Below are 15,069 nucleotides of genomic sequence, written 5' to 3' on the forward strand. Positions count from 1 at the left end.
CCTGTCCTACTTTTTCCTTTGTCCACAGCTCTTATCAACTTCTAACATACTTCATAATTACTAACTGATTATGTTTGTATTGTATCATTTATCTTACCCTACCTGCCACCCCCACTGGAATGTTTAGATCCCAAAGGCAAGACTGCTTTTTAACCGATGTATTCCAAGAGCCTACAATAGAGCCTCGCTCAAAGTAGGCACTCCATAAACATTTTTAATAGAACTGAAATGAAATGAGGATCTCGCCGCTTGGTGTCACACATTCCTCACCTGCAGTTAAGCGGTTATGGTGCTGCTTACTTCATGAGAGAGGGCAAGAGACACAAGAGCAGCACGTGGCCTAGTGCTGGCACTAAGCAACCATTCAGTGCATCTCCCCTATTCTTTACCCTAGAAAATGAAATCTGCATTGCATTCTGAACCTGGCTTCACAGCTTAGGCCATTGATTACTACCCTCGAGTTGTTTCTGAATCTGGGAGAGCCATTCTTCATTACATGCAATTCCTCTTAGAAAGAGCAATTTGTTCTAAATGGATGCTGAGCATTTATTTCTATCATAGACAGGAGCATATAATATTGACAAATGTGCGTAACAATCAGTAAACAAACATGGGAAGGGCAGGAACTGGACTTAATTTAATAGGCTGCCTAAGCACTGAGATACTTTCTTTTTTTTTAATTCCCAGGACCCAAGGTCAATTCAATACTGGAAGCCTGGGCCTCCAACAACCCTTCAGTTTCATTCATTAAGTGAAAGAGGAGGACTGTCCAAATGATAGGAAAAGCCTATGTAGCAAGGACCTATTTACATTCTGATCTCCCCACAGCACCCTAATCTCTTCTCTAGGACCTAGAGGGTATGAATCTTTCTATCTATCCCCTGGCCCCAGCTCCATGAATGCACCAAGGCAGTGACTCACTGAAATGAGAAAGAGAGGAGGAAAGGAGGGGGAAAAGGAGACAGAGAGGCAGAAAGGAAGGCAGTAAGAGAGTCAAATCAAGTAGAGAAGAAGGAGAGAGAGAAGGAGGGACAGAAGACAGAGAGAGAAGCACAGGAGAAAGGCAGCGTGGGGAAGGATAGGGAGAAGGGTAGAGGAGAAGAAAAAGTAGGACTGTTCATAGTGGGATTTTACCATTTTAGTGAAAAAAAAAAATGAACGAAAAAGAAATGAAGAAAGACTAAGAATTTTATACGTTTCTATAAGTGTGAAAACATATTCAGGCCAGGTGTGGTGACTCATGCCTGTAGTCCCAGCACTTTGGGAGGCCAAGGTGGGAGGATCACTGAAGCCCAGGAGTTTGAGACCAGCCTGCACAGTAAACTGAGACTAGACTCCATCTTATATACATATGTATAAAAATTGGGGGATTTTTTTGAGACAGGGTCTCATTTCGTCATCCAGGATAGAATGCAGTAGTGCAATTATAGCTTCCTACAATCTCTACCTCCTGGACTCAATCAATCCTTTCACCTCAGCCTCTCGAGAAGCTGAAACTATAGGTATACACTACCATGCCCAATTAATTTTGTATTTTTTGTAGAGATGGGGTATCACTATGTTGCCTAGACTGGTCTTGGAGCCTGGACTCAAGCAAATTGCCCGCCTCTGCCTCCCAAAGTGCTGGGATTACAGGCGTGAGCCCCCACACCCAGCCTAATATTTATATTTGCAAAACAAAATATATAGATATATTCAACCAGGTAACACTGAATGCCTCACCGTGGGACCGAGGGCGAGTTGAAATTGGGTTGGGGGGCTGTAGGAGAGAAGAATGCATGCACTCTTTCTTCATGCACCTGTGTAATTAATGTTTGACTTGCTCCAGGACTGGGATGGCGTGACTGTAGCACAGCCAGCCAGCTGAAAGCCCAACACTGAGAGAAGCAAATTTGGGAACTGCTGAAGGGGAAAGAGAGAAAAATAACTGTGGAATTCTGGGTGCTTCCCAGGAGGCCAGTATTAGAGCTTAGAGGCCAAAGCAGTCAGCAGTCAAGAGCTGGCATGAGGCCAGTACAGCTGGAAACACAGCAGGTAGAATGAGGTGGAGGGAAGGAACACGCAGGCCCAGGGATCTGGCTTAGGAAAGATTAGGCTAGGGGACTTAAAGTAAGGTGAGGAGGAATCTCAACTACTCAGGTTTACCTCTATGCAAAGTTTTCTAGTGAATGCTGGGACAGAAACTCAAAACCTTGCCCTTCAGATAAGGCTAAATATAAAAAGAATTTTTCCAAGTTTCCTTTCTCCTTCACGCCACGCAGTCATTGTCCCTTACTGGACCAGTCCGGAAAGCCCTAGATGAATCACTGGCTAGTATTCTATTCTGCCTGGGTGGGTAAGAGTCCTCTACCTCTTTCGGTCTATAAACGAAGACACTCTTTCATGTCTGTCTGCCTCCCAGTCTTCTGCAATCAATACGGTGGTGTCAACTTACCAGAGTTCTCATTCTCCTAACTAACCAGTTGTGTGACCTGGGGACATGTTACTGACCCTCTCATACTTTCACATTCCTAACTGGGAAAACTGAGAAAGTTAACAGAACACAGCTCGTGGGGTTGTTGTAAGGATCAAATTAGATAATTACATTAGCACAGTGACTAGCAATGCAAAGTCCTCAGTAAATATGAGCTGTTACTTGAAGGCAATGCTTCATATACTGCTCACAGTTCCTGTAATATAAGTGCTTGTTATCAACCCTGTTTTCCAGGTGATAAAAATATGGCTCAGAGTTGACTTAAGTTTTCTAATGTTAAGTAGCTAGTAAATGGCAGAGCTAGAATTAGAATCCATATTGAACATGTATGTACCCAACTAATAATTATTTTGTCTCCAACTCTTCCTCTCCACTTTCTTCCCTTTCTTTAATACACATTAGCCTGCCCCCTTCCCCAATCTACCTTCATCAATTTGTCTTCCTCTTTCATGTCTCCAACCTGCACATACTTGAGGCCACAAACACATACTCTAAACACAAAGCTGGGAGTGAGATTGAAACAGAAGAGGATACAAAATCAGAACCCACTGGCAGTGTCTTCTAAAGCCAAACAAATGAAAGAAAGGAGTGTTTATGTCTACCAAAACACTCAGACAACAATAAATAGAGCAGCTTTATCAAAAATAGCCCCAAACTACAAGTTATCCAGATGTCTGTGAATAGAAAAATAAATATTTTACTGTATATGCATGTAACTAAATATTATACAACCAATAAAAATGAACTACTGATACACATAAGGGTTGTGTCTCCCAAACATACTGGACAAATTGAGTCAGACATAAAAGAGTACATACCACAGTTCGTTTTTATTTATTTGAAATTCATGAGCAGGCAAAACAAATATATGGTAATAGAAGACCCAGAACAGTGCTGACCTATTTAAGAAGAGAGCACTGAGTTGGAAAGAGCACAAGGAGCTTCCCAGGGTACTTATGATGTTCCATATCTTAATCTGGTGATGCTTACAAACGAATACCTCGATTAAAAGGTCACAAAGCTGCACTTAATATTAATGTACTTTATGTATTCTAGACTTCAATTCTAAAGAAAGAACAAAGGTAATAAAAATAATCAGAATCCATTTCACTGCAGAAGTTTCCAAGGTTCTGGGGCAGCAGCCAAGATGGTGGGCTTTGGTGCTGTCCACGGGTAAAGTGCTGATTTGTCTCTTCGCTGAGACCTCAGATAACCTTGTGCATGAGAAGGAGAAGGAGTAGATCAGGACACATCCAGTGACGTCACAGCCAAGTACATCTGCTGCTCTCTGGACCCACAACAAGCTCTCAGGCCTGCAGAGGTTTGCAGCAAAAGCTACAGCACAGCTCATCCACAGCTGAGCTGTTTGTGCTTACTCTACATAGTGTTCTTGTGATAACCCTCAAAGTCAATTCCTACTGCATATTTTCTGGCATATCTGATGATTTTTCCTTGGTACATTATGGCACTTTGGTTCTCTACTCCTTATCTGAGCAAGGCTTTATGCCTCTAAGATGTTTATTCCCTCTGATCACAAAGGTTTCAGACAAAGGGGGATTGCTGAAATCCACTCATTTGATTATCAGGCATGTTACTACATTATTACATTATCACATTTTGTGGGAGAGAAGGACAGCATGTGTGGAAACTGGACAATAACAGTGTGTCAAGACCTCTGCATATTTGATTTCAACACAGGTACCAAGAAAATTCAATAGAAAAAGAATCACCTTTTCAGCCAGGCATGGTCACTCATGCCTGTAATTCCAGCACTTTGGGAGGCCAAGGCGGGTGGATCACAAGGTCAGGAGTTCGAGACCACCCTGGCCAACATTGTGAAACTCCGTCTCTAATAAAAACACAAAAATTAACTGGATGTGGTGGCGGGTGCCTGTAGTCCCAGCTACTCATGAGGTTGAGGTAGGAGAATCATTTGAATCTGGGAGGTGGAGGTTGCAGTGAGCTGAGATCGTGCACTGCACTCCAGCCTGCAAGACAGAGCAAGACTACATCTCAAAAATAAAAATAAAAAAAGAATAAGAATCACCTTTTTAACAAATGGTGCTGGGACAACTTCTCGTTCACATACAAAAGGATGAAGTTGGGATACTTTCCTATGCAATACACAAAAATTAACTCAAAATGGACCATATACCTCAAATTAAACCCTAAAACTATGAAACTCTTAGAAGATACAAAAGTAAATCTTCAAAACCCTGAATCAGGTAAAGCCTACTTAAATAAAAGCACAAACAAAAGAAAAAATAAATATATGTGTGCTGTATATGATACCATCAACAAAATGAAGACGCAGGTTAGGTGCAGTGGCTCACATCCGTAGTCCCAGCATTTTGGGAGGCCAAGGCAGGCAGATAGCTTGAGCCCAAGAGTTTGATATTAGCCCGGGCAACACAGCAAAATCCCATCTCTACAAAAAATACAAAAATTAGCCAGATGTGGTGGCATGCACCTGTAGTATAAGCTATTCAGGAGGCTGGGGTGGGAGGATCGCTTGAACTCAGGAAGTGGAGGTTGTAGTAAGCTGAAATCTCACCACTGCCCTCCACCTTGGGAGGTAGACTCTGTTTCAAAATTTTTTTTACAAAAAGTCCTGTGTCTCAAATTAAAAAAAAAAAAAAAAGTAAAGATGACCCACAGAATGAGAGAACATATTTAAAATCACACATCTGATAAAGTACTTGTATCCGTAACATACAAAGAACCGTTACTCAATAATAAAAGACATATAACACTATTTTTAAATGGACAAACCATCTTAACAGACATTTTTCCCCAAGATGATATATGAAAGAACAAATAAACACATTAAGAGACGTGCAACATCATTAGCCAGGGAAATACAAGTGAAAAACACAATGAGATCAACTTCATAAACCTTTGATTGGTGTACGAAGACAGGCAAGTGCTGGTAATGATATGAAGAAACTGGATCCTTCATACTGCTAGTGTGAATGTAAAACTGTGCAGCTGCTTTAGGAAGCAGTCTGGCAGTTACTAAAAAGTTAAACAAAGAGTTTCCATTTGAACCAGCAATTCCATTTCCAGGTATGTACCCAAAAGAAATAAAAACATATGTCCACACAAAAACCTGTGTATGAATATCCGTAACAGTATTACTCATAATAGCCAAAAGGTAAAAACAACCCAACTGTCCCTCAACTGATGAATGGGGAAAATAATGTGTATCTACACAATGGAACATTATTTAGCCATCAAAAGGAATGAAAAGCTGGGTGTGGCAGCTCACATCTGTAATCCCAGCACTTTGAAAGGCTGAGGCAGGAGGCTCGTTTGCGGCCAGGAGTTTGCGACCAGCCTGGGTAACATTGTGACAACCTGTCTCTACAAAAAAAAAAACAAAAACAAAACAAAAAACAATGGAATAAAGTACTGATACATGCTGCTATAAAAATAACACTGAAAATACTATGCTAACAAGCCAGTCACAAAAGACTTCACACTACAGGTTACATTTACATGAAATACAAATAGGCAAATACAAAAAGACAGAAAACAGATTAGTAGCTGCCTAGAACTTCACAGTAGGAGAGTGATACAGAAAGGGTAAAGGGTTTATTGTTTATATGATGAAAATGTTAAGTTAGACTTCAGAAATGGCTGCACAATTCTCTGAATATATTTAAAGTATATAGTTGTAAACTTTAAGTGAGTGATTTGTATGGTATTTGAATTACATCTCAATAAAGCTCTTATAGATTTCAGAAAATAAATAAATCAGGAAAAAGGAGAATAAATGACTATAAAATTTAGAAAACTTTTTTTAAAAAAAAAACCTTAAGGCTACTGAGGTTGCATGAAGAAATGGAAAAAACACATGACTATGACCAATGTCAGAGGTGCATGGTTCTATTTGTAGCTCTGCCTTTCTGTATCGATCAGCCCCATGACCTTGGTAAAGACACTAATCTCCTCCAGGTCTCTCTGAAAATGAAGGACTACAATAGGTCATGTTGTAGTTCCCTTACAGCCCTACTATATCCTCATTCTTAAAGATGTATTACAGATTAGTGACCACAGCCTAACATAATAATGAAGTAGAGGAAACAGATAAAGAAGAAAAAGTAATAACAACAGCTGGTACTGACAGAGCTCTTACTTCATGCCACTGCTGTTCTTGTCTCAGCTCATTAAATTTTCACAACACCTCCCTGAGACCGCTGTTACCCTCACTGCACAGATGAGGAACTGTGGCTGAAAGGGGATGAGAAATACTTCCTCTTAAAAATACTATGGAGGGAAATTCCAGGATAAGAGTTGTGGAATCAACATAGAAAGCAACCAGTTCACACTAAATCAGGTGGACAGAAAACAAGAGGGAAGAAACAAAGAATTTTTTTTTTAATGACTAATGGATTCTTTAATAGGTTTAGCTATGCTGTGAGGGTTTTTCAGTCCTGCTGTGAGGGTTTTTCAGTTTTGCATGAAAATTTAGGGAAGAATTAGAGATGGACATAAAGAAAGTTAAGTAAAAAAAAAAGGAAAGCATTTTATTCAAGTCATAAAAAAGCAAACCAGCTGGGCACAGTGGCACATGCCTGTGATCCCAGCTACTCAAGAGGCTGAGGCAAGGGGATCACTTGGGCCCACGAGTTCAAGGCTACAGTGTGGTACGATCATGTCTGTGAACAGGGGCTGCACTCCAGCCTGGGCAATATAGTACTCTATGTGGCTCAGCTAAGAAATGTAGATATACTGATATTACTATGTAGTTTGGAAGAAGATAGATGGAAAAAAATGTGGGTTTTAGGGAGTAAAAAATAATCAAATCATCAACTTCTTTACTAGAGATAATAATAGATAATAACAATAGATAATACCTAAAATTGAAATTACAAGAAATAGAAATATGAACATACGGTTTCTAAATATAGAGGGAAATGCCAGAAGAAACACCTTACAGAGTTAAAGGTGGTACCTTCTGTGATGTCACACTGAAAAACGGGGAGCAGTAATATTAAAGATTAATATATTTGTGATAAATCTTAAAGTACTTTTGAATTTCTTTAGATTATCTACATGTATTATGCTTTAATTTTTAAGTGAAAATTAAAATACACACACCAAAAAAAACTGGTGATCTTTCTTTTTGGAAAAGAAAGAAAAAAATGGAAAAAGAAAAAGAAGAAAAAACAGAAAAAAAAAACATATCCAAGTTTAAGCTGGGACTCAAATGCAGGTGTGAGTCCAAATTCCAGGCTGTGATCAATATACTCGGTGGTCTAACTTATGAGACCTTTGTCTATATGGGATTTATATTAAAGCTCTCGGAGATGCCTTTATACAAATTAAGTAGTTTTTGACATAATCACCAATATGAGTCAACATATGGCAGAGAAGAAATGAAACTCTACAAGGTACAACTCCCTCTCTACCAAAAAAATACGTAACTGAAATAAGTAACATCTCAGAGCATGGACTTATACAATACTTAGACCACAAACATAAGTGCTGGCAGTCTCCCTGAAAAACGTAAGCAGCTCTCAAATGCTCACAGATACTTTAATGTGTTTTTCTCCAGTTCTATTCATGCAACAGGTTCCCTAGAGATGACCTCAGTTTGCATCCACCAGCAGAAAGCATGCCTCTAAGACACTTGGAGAAAGTCTTAGCTCTCAGATATAAAATCAGTAAGGTAAGAAGAAGGTGGAAAAATATTTTCCTACCAAAACAGTCACCTGTGTTTCTATTTAACTGATACTCAAAAGCTTTATGATCACTGGAAAAGAACCTGATCATCTATGAGAACAGAAAAATCCATAACAAAGCAGAAACATGGGGCTAGGCATGTGGCTCACGTCTGCCAGCACTTTAGGAAGTCGAGGTAGGAGGACTGCTTGAGCCCAGGAGTTTGAGACCAGCATGGGAAACATGGTGAGACTCTGTCTCTACAAAAAGTGTTAGCCAGGCACAGTTGCGGAGGAACTGGTGCTTCCCAGGAAGCTTAGGCAGGAGGATCACCTGCACCAAGGAGTTGGAGACTGCAGTGAGCCATGATCACACCACTGCACTGCACTCCTGCCTTCAGGATAGAGTGTCTCAAAAAAAAAAGGAAAAAAACATAGAAACATGGTACATCACGAAACCACACTGGGCTTTGGATGAATCCTCACCTAACATGGTTTCCAGGCAAGTCAAAAGTTGGATATAAGAATGCAGACTTGGCTGGGCACAGTGGCTCACGCCTGTAATCCCAGCACTTTGGGAGGCCAAGGCAGGCAGATCACCTGAGGTCAGGCATTCAAAAGCAGCCTGGTCAACATGGTGAAACTCTATCTCTTCAAAAATACAAAAATTAGCCAGGCATTATGGCAGATGCCTGTAATCCCAGCTACTTGGGAGGCTGAGGCAGGAGAATTGCTAGAACCCAGGAAGCAGAGGTTGCAGTTAGCCAAGATCGTACCACTGCACACCAGCCTGGATGACAGAGTGAGACTGAGGCTTGGGGAAAAAAAAAAAGAATGCAGACTTATTATTTATTTGCCAAAATAAAGAAAAAATAAATTATTCTCTACCATCCTCAAATAAGCATTTCTTATACCCAAAGATTAGAAGGAAGAAATAAAAGTAAAAGATAAAGCACACCAGTGACAAAATGGATAGGTTTCCCACCATGAATGCATATTTCGTTTGTGGCAGTTTAAATACTGAACTTTGTTTCAATGCTGTCTGCTGGTTACAAATAGCCCAAGGCCCTGTTCCTGATCACAGCTCAAAGGAAGGCTGCCTGGACTGATTTAATGACCAGCTCGGACCAGAAGCTGCCTCCAATTTATCTATGAAACAGGTAAGGGAAGGAGCAGAGGTGAGTATGGTTTTTTGGAATGGGTAGTTTCCTTCTCCAAGGACCCCCTCCACATCATTCAGACTACTTGACCTCTCTTCACCTGACCCTGCTGCCTGAGCTCCAGCTAGAGATTGCAGTGATCAAAGTCAATACAGACCTCACTTTAGAATGGCTTCCATACCATCAATCCATGTTTGAAAAACAACCACCAAAAAAACTCATGCTCATTGGTAAACAAGAGTATCCCCACCAGGCAGGTCTATGGCCTAGTTGGGAGTGAGTCAGCTCACCAATGCACCAGAGACTCAGGCTGAAAATTTCTCAACTTGTTGATACAAAGCCAGACATCAAGATGGAAGCAGAGAGCAAAGAGAAGTCACTTAAGTTCTCTGGGAGTCCCAGGGTCCACCACTAAGCCCCGTTCTCAGCAATCAATTTGCATTGCTAAGGACAGTGGAATACCTGGCCCACACCACTGCAGTAGGCAAAATCTGGATATGGGAATAAAGGTTCCATGCAGAGAGAAGTCAGGTAATTTCCTCAAGGAAAGAAACAGGTCTCTTTGACAATTAAAGCCTACCTTATGATCATGCTATTACACTTGGAATAAATGTTACAACACACTAGGAGACATCATGCTCAAAGCTTCACACATTATAACAACCTTGGGCAACCAGACCATCTGTGACCTAATCCCAGCTCCTCTATATGCTGGCCCTGTGTTCTCAGGCAAAGTTCTTAACCTCTCTGTGCTCAGAATCATCCATAAACTGGGAATAATCATGAATTTTACAATTCAAGTTAGAGTTATAAAGTTTGAACTTGATAGCCTAGGTATAATACTTGCTACGTGGAAAGGAGCCAGATGGCAGCATTATCATTTCATGATGGTTATTATTATTATTCCCACTTTACAGACAAGTAAACCAACCTTAGAATCAGAAATCTGTCTCAATTCACACAGCTGATAAATGGGCTGCACTGGGTCTGTCTGATGAACTCCGAAGCTCACTCTCTTACTTATTACAGTCTCTCCACTCCCCTTGTCCTCCTGCCCTTGTCATCCCTAACAGACACATGGTATCAGCTACTAGATATCTACGTGATGAAAGAGTCAGGTGTGGTGGCTCATGCCTGTAATCCCAGCACTCTGAGAGGATGAAGCCAGAGTTCAAGACCAGCCTGAGCAACATGATGAAACCCCGTCTCTATTAAAAATATGAAAATTAGCTGGGTGTGATGGCACATGCCTGTAGTCCCAGCTACTCAGAAGGCTGAGGCAGGAGGATCTCTTGAGCCTGGGAGGTGGAAGTTGCAGGGAGGTGGAAGTTGCAGTGAGCTGAGATTGCGCCACTGCACTCCAACCTGGGTGACAGAGCAAGACCCTGTTTTAAGGGGAAAAATAAAAGTTTTGGAAGAAAATTCCTGTAAAAATCCATACAGCAGTAATAATGATAACAATACTAACAGTAGTGGTGGCAGTAATAGCTGTTGCCATCACAATAGTAGCCGAAGTCGGTGACCTTTAGTGCATGTCACTGTGGGCTAAATGGTGTACATACAACATCTCATCACCCCTGTCAGGAGGGACTCCATGTGTCACAACTTAGCTAAAACATCAGGGATTTGGAAGTGGTATCACCAAAGGAGAGCTATGTGTTGGCAGGACAATTACGAACAAGAAATATTGCTGACTAGTCCCAAAACAAGTATCTTTATGACAGATGGGGGTGGGAGAATCAGCATATGAAATGGCCATGTCATAAAAGTAGCATTCCACACTTCCAACTTGAGTTGATAAATGGCTGACAACTAGAGACCACTGGGAGAAGATCCTCACTAACCCATCACAGCAGCAAAGGCAGAGAAGAAACACCCTTAATTTTTATTCACTTAGTTCCACAGCACTGAGAGTAAAATCCAAAGAACTAGTTGTAACCTCCTGAATTTAAAAAAAGATAAAGATACTACTGTCGCCCTGGGACACATCTCAGCAATAACTCATCACTTGCAACCTCTTCCACATTTTCATGGAAATAAAATATCTGGGGTGTGTGCGTGTGTCGGGGGGGGTGGCTGGGTGTGGGGGTGTGTGTGTGTGTGGTACGTGTTTAAGACAGGGTCTCCCTCTGTCACCAAGGCTGGAGTAGAGTGGCATGCTGCCACCTCTGCTTCTGACCTCAAGTGATCCTCCCACCTCAGCCTCCCAAGTAGCCGGGCTACAGGCATGAGACAATACAGTCTGCTAATTTTTGTATTTTTTTGTAGATTCCAGATTTTGCCATGTTGCCTAGGCTGGTTTCGAACTCCTGATCTCAAGCAATCCACCTGCCTCAGCCTCCTCAGGTGCTGGGATTACAGGAATGAGCCACTCTGGCTTCTGATTTTTAACTCCTCTTCAGCACCCTGAGATTAAGAAAGGCAAGCACTAGGACTTGTTCACTGCTATACAACCAATACTCTTAGATAAAAGAGTACCTCGTATTAGGAAATAGATAATAAATATCTGGTCAATGCATAAGTGATAGAGCTAAATCTCTTAACAAAGTCAAGTGCAGTGGCTGACACCTGTAATCCCAGCACTTTGGGGGGCCAAGGCAGGAGGATTGCTTGAGGCCAGGAGTTCAAGACTAGCCTGGGCAGGGTGACAAGACCCCATCTCTAAAAAAGTTTTTTTAATTACCTGGACATGGTGGTGTATGCCTATAGTCCCAGCTACTCAAGAGGCTGAGGCAGGAGGATCACTTGAGCCCAGGAGTTGGAGACTATAGTGAGCCATGATCTCATCACTGCACTCTAGCTTGGGTGACAGAGCCAGACCCTTTCTCAAAAAAGAAGAAAGAAAAGTTAGGACTTCCGTGTGAGTTTAATAAGCTCATCAGACATTTGTAAGCTCATTAAATCATTTCTACTTTATTTTAAGAAAGTCTAGGTGACTGGGCATGGTGGCTCACACCTGTAATCCCAGCATTTTGGGAGGCCAAGGTGGGCAGATCACAAGGTCAGGAGTTCAACACCAGACTGGCCAGAAGTTCAAGATCAGATGGCGAAACCCCATCTCTACTAAAAAATGCAAAAATTAGCTGGGCATGGTGGCTTGTCCCTGTAATCCCAGCTACTTGGGAGGCTGAGGTAGGACAATTGCTTGAATCAGGACCCGGGAGGCAGAGGTTGCAGTGAGCCAAGATCTCACCACTGCACTCCAGCCTGGGCTACAGAGCGAGATTCCATCTCAAAAAAAAAGAAAGTCTAGGTATACAGGAATGTATTCTCAAGTCTATGGCAGGGGGATTCCACTCCTCATGTTCATCCAAGTACTTTTTTTAGCAACTGGGCTGAGTAGGAGAGGAACCCCTTAAATTCCTTTCTTTATCTAAGTTAGCTGTGGTCAAAAAGGCTAAGAGTCTCTGGGAAGCAAGAAGAGGAAAGGGCTCTAGCTAGGCAGTGCCCAATCAAGTCCTGTCAAGACAAGATCAGGTTCTATCACAGACCAAATGACAAATGCTTCCTATTCCCCAGGCAAACTTCAATTTAGGAAACTCCTAACTTCCCTGCCCTCTGAGGCTTGCCAACAGGGAACAAATGCATTAAAATGCAACAATAAACATTCTACCCAAAGAAAGTTGACTTTCTTTCTATAAATGCATATGTAATCATTTTGATCTGTGTATCATTCTCTGTGAGTTGGCTTGATGTGAGTTTCTTGGGTGAACACCCTTTGTGAGGCTCCTTGGGATAACTCTAAGATGCACCTTTCAGACAGTTTTTTCGGTTAGTAACAGAAACCAACTCTGGCTAACTTAAAAGAAAGAAGAAAAGGACATTTGCTACATGGACACAAAAGAAAAAACTGAAGAAAGAGACTCAGGAAGAAAGGAAATCAAAATAACTCTAAGGACCTAGGCAGCAGCAACTAGCAATCTCTTCTGTTCACTTCTGGGTGAACAGTTTTTTCTATCACTCGGTTCCATACTCAAATTCAAGAAGAATATGTCTGATTGACATAGCTCAAGTTTTTCCATCTACAAGAGGGCAGGGAACCTCGATTGATCATCTTATTAAGACTAAAGGAGACATTCCTCAATTGGGGGAGTGGAGAGTGGGGAGGAGAAGGGGAGAGAGAAAGGAAAAAGAAGAGACTAAATCAGAAAAGAAAATGTCCACACCAAAAATACACAAGTTGGCCAGGCATAGTGGCTCACATCTGTTATCTCAGCACTTTGGGAAGCTGAGGCAGGCATATGGCTTGAGCGCAGGAGTTCAAGATGAGCCTAGGCAACGTGGTGAAACACCATCTCTACAAAATATCAAAAAAAAATTAGCCAGGTGTGGTGATGTGCACCTGCAGTCTCAGCTACTTGGGAGGCTGAGGTGGGAGGATCGCATGAGCCCAGGAGGTTGAGGCTGTACATTTCAGCCTGGGCAACAGAGTGAGACTGTCTCAAAAAAAAAAAAAAAAAAGGAAAAAGGAATTAAGGAAAAAGGAAAAGGTAGGGGGCAGGGCAGGACAGGGAAGGGCAGGGCACGGCAGGGAAGGGCAGAGCACGGCAGGGAAGGGAAGGGACAAGTTGACCTCACAAGCAGTCAGGTACCTTAGCTGCCCCTAACCAGTGGTCTATATCAGCAACTTATACAACCATTTTTCTCCCCAGTTTCTTTTAACATCCCAGTTATTTCATGGCTCAAGCTACAGTAAAACGTCACAGGCCTGGAAATACCATGGCCACTCATGTGAAGAGCACAATTTAAGAGCATATGTTAGAAATGAGACCCAAATGTCAGCAAATGGCATTAAAAAAGTATTCAGGCATTTTACTACATAACAGTTATTGAAGTTGGATTTTGTGTTACCTAAACAAGACAGAAAAAAATATTTCACAAAACCCTCCCACACAGAAGTTGAACTAGCAAATTCTAGCCTAAAAGAAGTAAAATTAAATAATTCTAAAATATGACCCTCAAGAATAAACAAGAATATATATTTTATAAACAGGGTGGGTCACAGTAAGGAAGAATTTAATACTTACTAGACAAATAATTCTTGGCAACAATTATAACAAAGACTTATTTCTGGAATTCTACAGAAGCTGGCAATTTGCTATGAGATTCTACTTCTGGAAGACCACCCAGTTTAAATGGAATGTGTCCTTCACTGAATTATTAATATTCACAATTTCCAAAAGATATTCTATGAAAAAGATCTGTTGGTTTAAACACTGGCATGAAACCAATGACACATTGCTGAATTGCCACTGGGTTTCCCACTGTTCTAATGCCTCTCCTCAGTCTGATTTTCCCTGTCTCTTACCCTCAGACAGAGGGAGAAACAATGGCTGCAGCAATAACAACTGTTTATCTTAGGTTTTGTGTACACATGAATTGCCTGTAGGCGTTTCGCAAAATGTGACTCCCCCGAATAAACTACTGGGGCCAGTATATTTCCTGTTAATCAGAAAGAAGTAAGCTTTTCAGCCTTAATTTTCCAGTCTACCAAAAAGAAAAAAGAAAAGAATTCTTTCTGAATCATTCCCTAAAAGGCTTAAAAAAAATCAGAAAGAAGGAAAATGAAATGAGACTCCAGTAGAAAAGCAAGATAGAATTTACTTATCTTAAAGGGAAAAAAACAAGAATGAAAAGAGCAAGATAAACAGTGAGTAGAAGGAACCAACCACAGGTTTTATTAAAGGGATTTCAAGGTGATGGTCAACTAGTAGGATTCCTGAATTCACAATATAACAAAAAGAAAAACATGTCTGAATATAGCCTACCA

The 15,069-nt window shown here is 41.2% G+C and overlaps 1 protein-coding gene and 1 long non-coding RNA gene across 15 annotated transcripts in view; both read right to left on the reverse strand.

Annotated features, from left to right (window-relative positions):
* Window positions 1-15,069, reverse strand: part of MAGI1 (membrane associated guanylate kinase, WW and PDZ domain containing 1) — a 677,859-nt gene that overhangs the window by 509,948 nt on the left and 152,842 nt on the right. The window lies entirely within an intron of this gene.
* Window positions 3,285-15,069, reverse strand: part of LOC135270844 (uncharacterized) — a 79,698-nt gene continuing 67,913 nt past the window's right edge. The window contains exons 4-5 of the long non-coding RNA XR_010339008.1: window positions 4,521-5,810; window positions 3,285-4,203 (exon numbers count right to left, since the gene is read on the reverse strand). This is a non-coding gene — a long non-coding RNA (uncharacterized LOC135270844). The remainder of the gene's footprint in view (window positions 4,204-4,520; window positions 5,811-15,069) is intronic.

The sequence above is a fragment of the Aotus nancymaae genome, unplaced genomic scaffold (genome assembly GCF_030222135.1).
Source record: "Aotus nancymaae isolate 86718 unplaced genomic scaffold, 86718_ANA_hifiasm-v0.15.2.pri h1tg000067l, whole genome shotgun sequence".
NCBI lineage: Eukaryota > Metazoa > Chordata > Mammalia > Primates > Aotidae > Aotus > Aotus nancymaae.